The 11449-nt window shown below is 41.5% G+C and overlaps 1 long non-coding RNA gene across 1 annotated transcript; it reads right to left on the bottom strand.

The window, feature by feature from the left end:
• Positions 1 to 5123: 5123 nt before the first annotated feature.
• LOC123385543 lies at positions 5124 to 10410 on the bottom strand. The gene is made up of 4 exons (XR_006598301.1): positions 10253 to 10410; positions 7003 to 7197; positions 6416 to 6564; positions 5124 to 5815 (listed from the first exon to the last, which is right to left on the bottom strand). It is a non-coding gene; the product is annotated as an uncharacterized LOC123385543 (long non-coding RNA).
• Between the last annotated feature and the right edge of the window lie 1039 nt (positions 10411 to 11449).

The raw sequence follows: 11449 nt of genomic DNA, 5'->3' as shown, positions 1-11449 counted from the left end.
AGAATGATAATTTATTTCTTTAAGATAATTTGTCCATTTAATCTAAGCTGGCCTAATTCTTAGGCATAAAGTTGCTGTACTATTTCCTTGCAATCTTCTCGGGCCTGTACTATGATGACTTTTCTTTATTCCGGATGCTGGTAGTTGATGGCTTTTTTCTTGTTCCCCTAATCAATCTGCCTAGAGAGTTATCAAAGGCCCAGGCTTTTGCTTCATTGATTGTCTCTATTGTTTTTCTTTTGCAATTTAATTGAGTTCCGTTCTCATCTTTATTATTTCTTTCCTGTAGCTGGTTTGGGCTTTAATTTGCACTCCTTTTCCTAGTTTCCTAGGGTGGAATGGGCCAGTGTTAGGACTAGAAAAAAGTGAATAGTGTCCCACATTCCTGAGTGGCCTACAAAAGACTCTCCTGCCATCCATTTAACTACAGCTGAGCATTTAACGAGCTCCATTTTTTAGAAGAGTGCTTTATTCAGAGAGGACCGTATTGCCATTTCTCCCACACTTATTTTTACTTTGCCTGTAGAATTTGGGGATTCCCTTCTTTTTAGGGTTGAAATAACACAAATCCTTTCACAATCTGGCTTTCCCCACCCGCCCCATCTCTCTGATTCCACAATATGCATCTCATGAATTGAACAACCTATTTGATATCTTTCCTGCCCATCATAGAATAGATTTTCTGTCCGGTCTATAGTAACGCAACATATACTTCTGAGACAACTTCTTGTTATCTTTGAAATCACGACATAAACTACCACTGCAACATATTCATATATATTTGGCTTTTTAGAATCGCCCTCTGTTCGGGTATTTGACAAGGACTTTTCATCTTCAGGGTAACTCTGTCTTCAGATGGAGAAACCAGTGTGTGTGACTTTATGTTTTTAACTGTATTTGAATGCCATCCACATAGAAACGAGTCTCTCATTCATGGATCTGCATCCCTCCAGACCAACCTGAAACCTCTCCTTCGCCATCGTCTTCCGCAATCTACTCCCTAAAGTGTATGTCTCCATGTTCCCTAATGAAGACTCCACTCTGCCCCACACCATCAGGGAATGTCAATTCCATCAGGGAATGTCAACCTCTTTCAGACTCTTCCGTTTCTTCCGTTTCCTCGGTGACCCATGCATCCTTTTCGGCTAGCTTGGTTTCCTCTTGGTTTTGTGCTTTGTCATTTGTTGGGCCAATGTTCTACACATATTGTAGTTCTTGATATTTCCAGTTGTGGTTTTTTTTTCTTAACAAAATTCTTCTTTTGAATTTTTTAATTTAATAAATAATATATGCTTGTACACATGAGACAATATAAATAAGTATAAAGTAAAAACTAATGTTCTTTATCCCCATCTAAGGAAAATCAGGTTAACAACCCGGTATGTTTGTGTGTCATAGGATGTATTTTTCCCTCAAGTGACCACAGCAACATAGCTGATCTATATGCCCTTCCAGATTCTTGCTGATCTCAATAAGAGTGGCTTCTATTTCACTCTTTTATTCTTTTTTTTTATTTGGCAGGTGTTTGTGGTTGCTTCAATTAATAGAATGTGGGGGTGCCTGGGTGGCTCAGTCGGTTGAGCATCAGCTCTTGATTTCAGCTCAAATCATGATCTCACACGTTGTGAGATCGAGTCCCGTGTCAGGCTCTGTGCTGACAGCATGGAGCCTGCTTGGGATTGTCTCTGTTTCCCTCTCTCTCTGCTTCTCCCCAACTCATGCTCACTCATTCTCTCTCTCTCTCTCTCTCTCTCTCTCTCTCTGTCTCTCTCTCTCTCTCCCCCCCAAGATAAATAAGTGAACTTTAAATATATTTATATTTATATAATGTGTTAGAAGGAAAACAACTTGACTTCCAGGTTTAAGTCATAGGGCAATATGAGTTCCAGATAGTTCTCTCTCTTTCTCTCTCTCCCTCCCTCTCTCTCCCTCCCTCTCTCTCTCTCCCCCCCCCCCACCTCCATCTCCTCTGCCTTTGGAACACATCCACATACAGAAAAAGTAAAAAAGTGAGTCTCCAGTCAATAGCCAGAAGCCAACATGAACTTCCAGGCGTGTGAACAGATGAAAGTTAGATGCTCCAAGCTTCCAGCCCTCACATGTCCAGCTAAAACTCCAGTCACCATGGAGCAGAAATGACACAGCAGGCCTGCCGCGTCTCAATTCCCAATCTGCGAATCCGCGAGCGCAATAAACAGCTGTGATGTCGCTGCTTTGGCGACCATTTGAGGCAGATTCGTTATTCCGCTTTAGTCTTTTATTTTCTTTTAACTGAAGTCTTACTGCTCAGCTTTCTCCCCAGTTTACCTTCTTTCCTGAACAAAGTCTCAAAGGCCATTAATACGGATGTAATTCTGATTTAAAAATCCCAGGAAGCACCATTTTCATGGTCCCTCTACAAAACTATGGTGTGGCGGGAGAAGCCAGAGGCATATAACCTGCCAGCTAATCACTTTCTTCCTTTTTGTCTTCCATGTTCAAGTGACGCATGCAAACACACACTTGAGCAACACTTATACACCTGTGCAACACTCACACACCCGTGTGACACTTACACACCTGTGCAACACATATCTTTTTGTGTCTTTGTCCATTTTGTAAAAACAGGGTCATATTCTATTTATTTTTCATATTTTATGTTTTACTTTCATTATACTTACATTGCCGAGTGTCATGCCGGTCTTTACTATATAATTGTATACTTACAGGGCCACAAATCCTGAGGGTTCTATTGCTGAAAACATTGAGCAGTTTAGCTGGTAAAAGAAACACAACTCTGATATTTGCAATTGTAGAGATTTCTGAAATGGCAGACATAAACCCACCATAAGAATGATAGAAATGTGGTTGGTAGGATGCATTTGTTCCCAGTGGGGTCAAAGATGCTCTATAACCCCCAAAATGGACTCTGTATGACACGGATTGACCAAACAGAGGGCTAAGTGCCAGCCACGTGGATAAGTCCCTCTGGAACAAGCTCACGGTTCCCCGTAGAGGAAAGACACCATCAACTCCTTCCCTGAACAAAGAGCAGAAAGGCATATGAACCAGAAGAATGAGCCAGAATGAGAACCACCAATTAGTCCAGCCTCATCGGCCACGGAACACACATCGATCATCTTGTCCTTTCATTTGTTGTCATGACTTGAGGTAAGACCATGTCCAAGGCGCCAAAGAACATGCAATAACGTCGGTGTATCATTTCACATTATCATCGTTTTCCTTTGCAATGGGTATTGGAAAATCAGAGTCTCGGTGTGGCGATGTTTTGCCAACACCCCACACGGCTGCTGAATGGCTTACAGAGTTTTGTGAGGAGCACAGTCAGGTTCAAATGACTGATTTGCTATCAAAACCCAAATTGTCTCCAATCCCAAAGTATTTTATGAGGCATGTTTAAGGTTCTTCCTTCCACAGCCAAACAAAACAGGCCACACACAGTTAGAGAATTGTTTGCGTAGGCATATGTTGTGGGAGAATTGCCCCGTTTTCTGTCTGAGAGAGGAGAAGGGAGATGGAGGGACCCAAACCGGCCAGCCCTAGCCCCTTTCGCTTCTATCTTTTTACTCCACTAAATTCTTCTTCGTTGGGTTTTTCACCACCTGAAATCATGTTAAGTTTTGGTTTTCCATTCTTTCTTCCCTTATAAGAATATACGCTCCATGAAGTTATTCAAAACATGCATTTCCTTTTTCAGCATTATACCTTCAGTATATGAAACCTCTTCCGGGGCGCCTGGGTCGTTCAGTTGGTTAAGCATCCGACTTCGGCTCAGGTCATAATCTCGCAGTTGGTGGGTTCAAGCCCCATGTGGGGCTCTGTGCTGATAGCTCAGAGCCTGCTTCAGAGTCTGTGTCTCCTTCTCTCTCTGCCTCTCCCCTGCTCATGATATCTCTCTCTCACACAAAATTAAACATTTTTTTTAACGTTTATTGATTTTTGAGATGGAGAGAGACAGAGCATGAACGGGGGAGGGTCAGAGAGAGGGAGACACAGAATCTGAAACAGGCTCCAGGCTCTGAGCTGTCAGCACAGAGCCCGACGCGGGGCTCGAACTCACGGACCGCGAGATCATGACCTGAGCCGAAGTCGGCCGCTTAACCGATTGAGCCACCCAGGCGCCCCCAAAATTAAACATTTAAAACAAATTTTTAGTTAGCTTCATCAAAGCTGGGACTTCAAACTACCACTTTTTGAAGACACTGAGAGAGTGAGCATCCCAGAGAGTGTTTTTGGGTATTGGACTGGCTGAAATTCTAAGCAATAAGAACAGGGTAAAACCGATTTCATAAACAACGGAACAGGCAAGAGCCCGTTCACACATTGAGATTCTTGAAGTATTTCTGGACGTAGGAACAAGGTAAACACTTGGACCCAAAGGCTCTACAGTCAAATCACGCGTAAGCGGTGGCCTCGCTGACGATTTAGGAGAAGTGTGGCAGCAGAAAACGGGGTGAACTCTTCAGGGCTCAGCGCAATGCTGCTTGAGACAGGAAAGATATGATCATTTTGCCGGGGGTGGAGATCCTTAGCCTCTTTGAAACTGTGGAGAATTATTTTCTAAATTTGTCTTCCTGGGGAAGATCCGTGTTTGATTAAAATGTGAATCTGCATGCAAGGCCAACATTACCAAAGGTGGACGGTAAATGGAGCCACGGACAAAGCAAGTGAGATGACGTAACTTCACTCCAGGGGCTTAGAAGATTCACGTGTTTCTTGAATGAGTCTGGCCCTTTCTGGCCAAGAAACTTAGAATGTTTATAATTTCATAAAATATGACTTTAGGAATGTACCTATTTTTGATCCTCAAAAAGAAAATGTGAACCTGATTGGGTAACAAAGAGAATGCCATGAGATTTTTTCTAAGGCATCTCCAAAATGGTAATTTCTTATTTAATCCAAACATCAGAATTAGGCTTATTTATTTGGATATAACTTTATGCAGAAGTAAATTTCCTTTTGGGGTTGTTGGTTTTTTTTTTTTTTTTTTTTTTTTTGCACACACACACACACACACATATACACACACACACACACACACACACATATATATATATATATATATATATATATATATATAATTCTTTTATTCAGGAAGACTGCATCACATTTTATCGTGAAAAAGGGAGACCTGATTTTTATAGTTACATTCTTTCACTTAAGGACTCAAAATAATACCGTTCAAGTGAGTTGAAAAGAGAAGTATCCTGTATTTTCCCACAGTTTCTAAACACGTGTGTATACAATAAGTTTATCATGGCTTATTGCAAAATCTGGTCTCAGTTCTGTTCAGGAATAGGTTTTGTTATGTCTACAGAGAGCAAAGGGCAAAGGTCCTCTTTACATATTGTTGAAAAAAGGTATCTGGCTCAGAGGAATTTAGAGCGAATGTTCAATTAGTGAAAACCTTCACGCGAAGCATTGCGAATGCCAGATACCGTGAGGCAGGATCCAGTGAAAAATGATCTTCCAATTCACATGCGCCGTCCCGTCTACAGCGAAGCTTGGGACGGCTGTTTAATAAATCCGAGGCACTAAGTAACTACGGTTTCAAGCACTGCGGTAGACCAACTGTTTGAGAACCTAGCCCAACCTTCTCATTGTGGGCGGGGCTTTCCCGGACAGCCCATCCCCCCCAGCCACGTGCAAAAAAAACAGGCAGACAGTAACAGAGGAAGGTCATTGTGGTCCTTCCTTCCCGCTGACGCAGTTTCTCCTCCCTTGATTGTTTTTAGTTTAAAATCCACTCTCAGGACGGAAGACACAAGCAGTCTTTTCCCTCTGCACCGTCAGACATCAGTCCTACTCCTGAGCCCTGCAAAGAAGCAGTAAATACTGAAGAAGAAGAAAAAAAAAAACCATAAAGAACCTATTTAAAAATATAAAGAAAACGGGTACAAATACTGGTGATAAAAATGTGTTAAAGAACAGAAAGGAGAGAATGTGTGTTTTTAGGTACCTGACTCACAGTACAGAGGCTAGAAGGAAGCAGGATGATATTCATCACAGAAAAAAATGAGTTTCTTTTAAGGCTGCGCTCAGCAGGGGAAACAAAAATTACACATTTAGGTCAGTCTTGAGGGATTTCTGAGATTGTTTCAGGCTTAATATTTCTCCCTCTAACTCAACATTATACTCAATTAATCTGCCCTTGTCCAGAAGTAAAGAGAGATCTTAAAGAGTCTCATTCTTTCTTGCTGTGAGAAACTTTTTCCTTAGAGAATAAGACACACAAATTGCAAGATTAAACCTTCTTTTTTGGCTTTGAAACCTAAGCTAATATAGCGAGACCTTGCAACGTGTTACAGAGGAAAATGGGTAGAATGAAGTCAGGGAACATAAATTACAGTGACTGAAAGCATTCACAGCCGATCCACAGGGCTGGGTGAGGCGTTTATTACTTAGGAGAACTTACCAAAGAGAGTGATGTCCAGCAAATTCAACGCTAGCCTGGTCTAGGAAGAGAATACCAAGCTTGACAATTCCAAACACCGCTGGCCTTCGAAGACATCATCGGAACTCCCCAACGTCCCAGACATCTTATTTTTCTCTGGACTTTGACCACTAGGGGCAAGTTCAGGGGGGTTAAAAGACACATCACCATGGTGAGCATTTAGAAATGCATACAACTGTGGAAACAGGAGACTGTATGCCTGAAACTAATGTGATATCGCATGTCAATTACACTACAATAAAAAAAATTAACTGATTTTAAAAATCCAAGTACTGAAAGGAAAGAAACAGCACAAATAGTACTGAAAAAAAAATAACCAATTAGAAGAGGAAAGATAAAAATTCCCCTGGGCAAGTGCCCAGAAGTGAGGGACCTAAGTGTATGCAGAAGGAAATGCCCGGAATAAATAGCAACATTTAAAAAAAAAATGCAAACCCTCATCAGCAATCAAAAATGAAAACGCAAACAAGTTTGAAATACTATCACACGCTTATGAAACCGGCAGAAACAAATTTAAAATAAAGATACATGTGAGTCTTGGCACTGACCTTTCACAGTAACAACTGTAAGGGAAATTTTTGCTGGGGTTTGTAGCCATTCTCTGCGGTGCTTTCCACAAACGATGACCTTCAATGTATCAAGTGTGCAGTTGCCACATAATGTCAGATGTTCAGGATTCTCAGGGTTTGTAGTGGCAGGAAACGCCAGAATTCTGCAGAGGCTCTTGACTATTTCATTCAATGCTAATAAAAGGGAGATAAGTGAATTCTATTGTTCCGTGCTTCTACTCAGAAAGACAATCTTTCATTTTGCAAATGCACCAACCCGTTCACTGATCACTCCCTGTTGATTTGCCTTGTGTTTCCTCCGATGGTCAGTGTTCGAGTTTAGATTACTGAAAGGACCCACCTTCCTTCAGTTTTCTAGGTCTCCAAACCCACCGTACCTGACATGACTCAATAAATGTGGGCTCCCTTTCTCGTGACCGGCTCGTAGCGAGGTTTCCAAGTAAAGGGAGCTGATCGTGACCAGGTGAGCGTGGGAGACACGCACGTGCTCACGGAGTGATGTGAGGTGCTCCCAGGTAGTTTGAGCACCCACAGTCACGGCTACAGCACAAGACTGCGAGCTTTTATGCAAAAATCCAAACGCTGAATGAAGCTTAAATGGTTGCCAAATTGCTATCGTATTTCTCCAAATGTAACAAAAAATGTGCATGTACTGAATAATAGAATATCTGTATTTGAAATCTACATATTTCTCATGCAAAATAATCACATAGGAAACTTGTATTTGTAGTTGCCATGGAGAAAAATTCCAGAAAGCTTAAATACATTATTATTTAACAAGTCGGTAGGCTTGACGACAGGAAAGGTCAGGGCTTTGTCTTTTTTTTTTTTTTCTCTCAATGAAATTGAATAAAAACCAACACCATACCCCTGTGATCATACTTTCAGTGCTAATAGGAGCAAATAAGCATGTAAGTTAATAATCCTAATAAATCACTTTTGGAGCAGACTGAAATAATTCGGATCGCTGATATGTCTTGTCTGAGAATTTTGCTCCGAGTAAGCCTTGAAACAAAGATCTCGTAAGAGTAAATATTTATAGGATCCTATCGGAAAGACACCTAGCAGTTTCAGGAGTTTAGATAGTTGAGCTCTGTTTGTAAAAAGGCAAGAAAATAATTTATACTAGATCCTAATACATAAGAGAGACCCACACCCATCTTTGCAAGATTGCTACGATTTATACGTATGGCTGTATCTAGGAGTGGCCACCCATAATCACTCTCAAGATGTTTGAAATATGTATTTTAATTATATTTAACCTGGGGGGTGGGAGGAGGACTACTGCTTTTTACAAGCCACTTCACCAACATGCCCAAGCTTACTATGTGTGTTTGTTTCTCTGTGTCTTATTTTGTGTATTTCTTTATGCCGTTTTATTGTTTTATTTTCCTGTTCAACTATCCCAGATTTCATCTCAAACCAGTAACTCGACGAGTGTGTATCTTTTCCCATAGGCTGTGCCCTGAAAGTTTGTTCTTACTGATTTTCAGCAGCCAGTGAGAGTGGTTTTTAAAAATTCTCTAATCAGCATCACGGAACCCGCTCTCGGAGCTCACAATCATTTACCGCTGTGGGTGAGCTCAGGCACAGCTCCCGTGGGAGTGAGGAAGAGGGGGAAATGTTCTCTTCGGACAGAACAGGAAACATCCACCCTGTGGCTATCCCAAGGCTTGTGAACCCGGTGGGCCCCGGGGCCGAGGTGACTCTTCGCTTCACGGCGGTCCCCACCTTGCGGCAGGGGACCTCAAACACAATGACTGCATTTCAGGGAGTTTTAAGGAGTTATTAAAATAAGCCAACAGATTGGAGGTATTGGAATTAGCGTACCGAGAGAAAAGCTAAATATATTAAGTTTAATGTAGAATACGTAAACTGTGGCACATTGAGTACATACTGGACATAGCAGTAATTACTGGGGACAGCAGGCCCCCCGACGGTGGTGCGAAAGAGATGATGTAAAACATCTCTCAGTATAAAATCATGCACCCCGTGAATCTGAGCAAAATAGAGATGTGTTTCAACAAAGAAGGCATCCAGGTCATAATTTTTTTTTTCTGTAGGAATTTCTAAAGATGGATTTTGAGGAAACCAAATAAAGATAGAAGAATAAAAATATGAGAAAGGAAGATAATCAAATGTGAACAAAGACTCTTTTCCCCTAATAAATCCAGGGAAACATCATCTTGGGGGGAAAAAAGCCACAATAATAACATGAAGGTATTTCTCAATATTTTTTTAAAAGCTGCAAATAAAATACTAAACAATTATGACATGGAAAACGAGAGGGTGTTCAGAATGACATCTTCCCATGTGCCTTTTACCTATTATCAGTTAGGGGAAGATTTACTGTATTTATTTATTATATTGATTAACTTTAGACACAGTCACATGAGTATGTTAATCAATGAAGATTACTTAAGTTATAGGTAATTTATGGTTTCAAACTTGTGTTTGGAAAAAATAAGTGGATGGGTAGACAGATGATAGATAGGTAGATAGATTGATTGATTGATAGATAGATGATAGATAGATAGATAGATAGGTGATAGATGATAGCTAGATCCAACAGATGTGAAAAAGCAGGGGAAAAATAAAACGATAGGAAAAAGAGGACACATAAGACAGTAGAACAGATCAGTGTGAGTGAAAACGTGGGGTCTCTGCCCACAGCCTCACGGATCCTTTTGTGATGTCCAGCCCTATAACTCACAGTCCTGGGTGTCCCTCTCTGAGCCGCCCCTCTGTAAGACCAGGGGGTTACCTGGTCTGTGGGTTACCTCGCCCCACCCTCCTGTCCCTGAAGGACAGCCCTTCACCAACGAAGACTAGGTGTGTGAATATAAAGTGATCCAGCTCTGGGCTCCTGGTCACACAGCTCTGAGCCCTGGTGCTTTGCTCTCAGATGCCCCTGAAAGGACTGAGCTAAGCTGACGTTCCGTCAGGCTAATTCCCACCCTTGCTCGGCCTCCTTCCCCTCCAAGGTCTGCTACTGAGGAGCCAACCTAAGACAATTCATGACAGCAATACGTTCAGCGGGTGGCATTTGCTGTTAAAACACGGGGACTTCCCAATAAAAACCAGAAAAAATTAAAACGCAATCCCTCCCAGAGCCCTGATCTCGATCCAGCGAGTAGGGACCAAACGGAAGTGCTAGACCAAAGTGGCTCTGTGCTAGACCAAAGAGACGTGTAAGCACAGACCCATCCTGGCAGATGGACGTCATTACCTTGTGATAAAAGATTTGTCCGCTTCCAAGTACAGCTTTCCTGGGTCTGTATGCATCTAACGGAAATAACAGAAAGCAGAAGACTAAAAAAGTTACAAGAAATGGACAAGTTCAAACTCATAGTGTACATTTCAACATAACTTTCCCAGAAATTGATACACTAAATAAACTGAGAACACAGTAGATACAGAAATTCTGAGTATCATACTTAACATTTATGTCATAATGGAATATAGAATGTTCTGTACTCAATATTTAGAGAAGAAGCTTATTTTTAAACAGTTCTTAATGTTTATTCATTTTTGAGAGAGAGAGAGAGAGAGAGAGAGAGAGAGAGAGAGAGAATGGGGGAAGGGCAGAGAGAGAGAGGGGGACACAGAATCCAAAGCAGGCTCCAGGCCCTGAGCTGTCAGCACACAGCCCGACACGGGGCTCGAACTCACGGACGGCGAGATCATGACCTGAGCTGAAGTCAGATATTCAACCAACGGAGCCACCCAGGTGCCCCTGAGAACAAGGTTGTTTTGAAAGCAGACACAGAGAATTTACAAAAATGAACACAGAGTAATCTGCAAAAACAATCTCAATTATCAAGTTCTCTATAATCTACCTTGAGCCTTTGTAATAATACATACCGATACTGAAAAAAGTAACCAAGACATCCTATATTTTGTTAATATGAAAAAAAAAGCCTATAAATTTCTAAGCCTCTATCAAAGATAAACCGATAATGGAACAGTGAAAGAAAAATGTGGTTTCTACTACAATTTCATCGATGTAAATATTATGATCCCATTTCATAGCCAAAGAAGTTGGAAAGCAAAGGCACACTTGAGTGTTTTGCTCACAGACATACTGCTGAGGAAACAGCCACACTAGAAAATAAAGTCTCATCTGCTGTGAGAAACTGTTCCTTTAAAAAAAAAAATTTAATATTTATTCAGTTTTGAGAGAGAGAAAGAGAGAGAGAGAGACAGAGACAGAGCATGAGCAGGGGAGGGGCAGAGAAAGAGGGAGACAAGACACAGAATCCGAAGGAGACTCCAGGCTCGGACCTGTCAGCACAGAGTGTGACGTGGAACTTGAACCCACGAATCTGTGAGATCACAGATCTCTGAGCTGAAGTTGGACATTTAACCAACTGAGCCACCCGGGTGCCCCGAGAAACTGCTCCTTTCTATTACAACGCTATTATAA

The sequence above is a fragment of the Felis catus genome, chromosome A1 (assembly GCF_018350175.1).
Source record: "Felis catus isolate Fca126 chromosome A1, F.catus_Fca126_mat1.0, whole genome shotgun sequence".
NCBI classification, from domain to species: domain Eukaryota; kingdom Metazoa; phylum Chordata; class Mammalia; order Carnivora; family Felidae; genus Felis; species Felis catus.
This window is presented reverse-complemented; position numbering and strand designations above follow the sequence as displayed.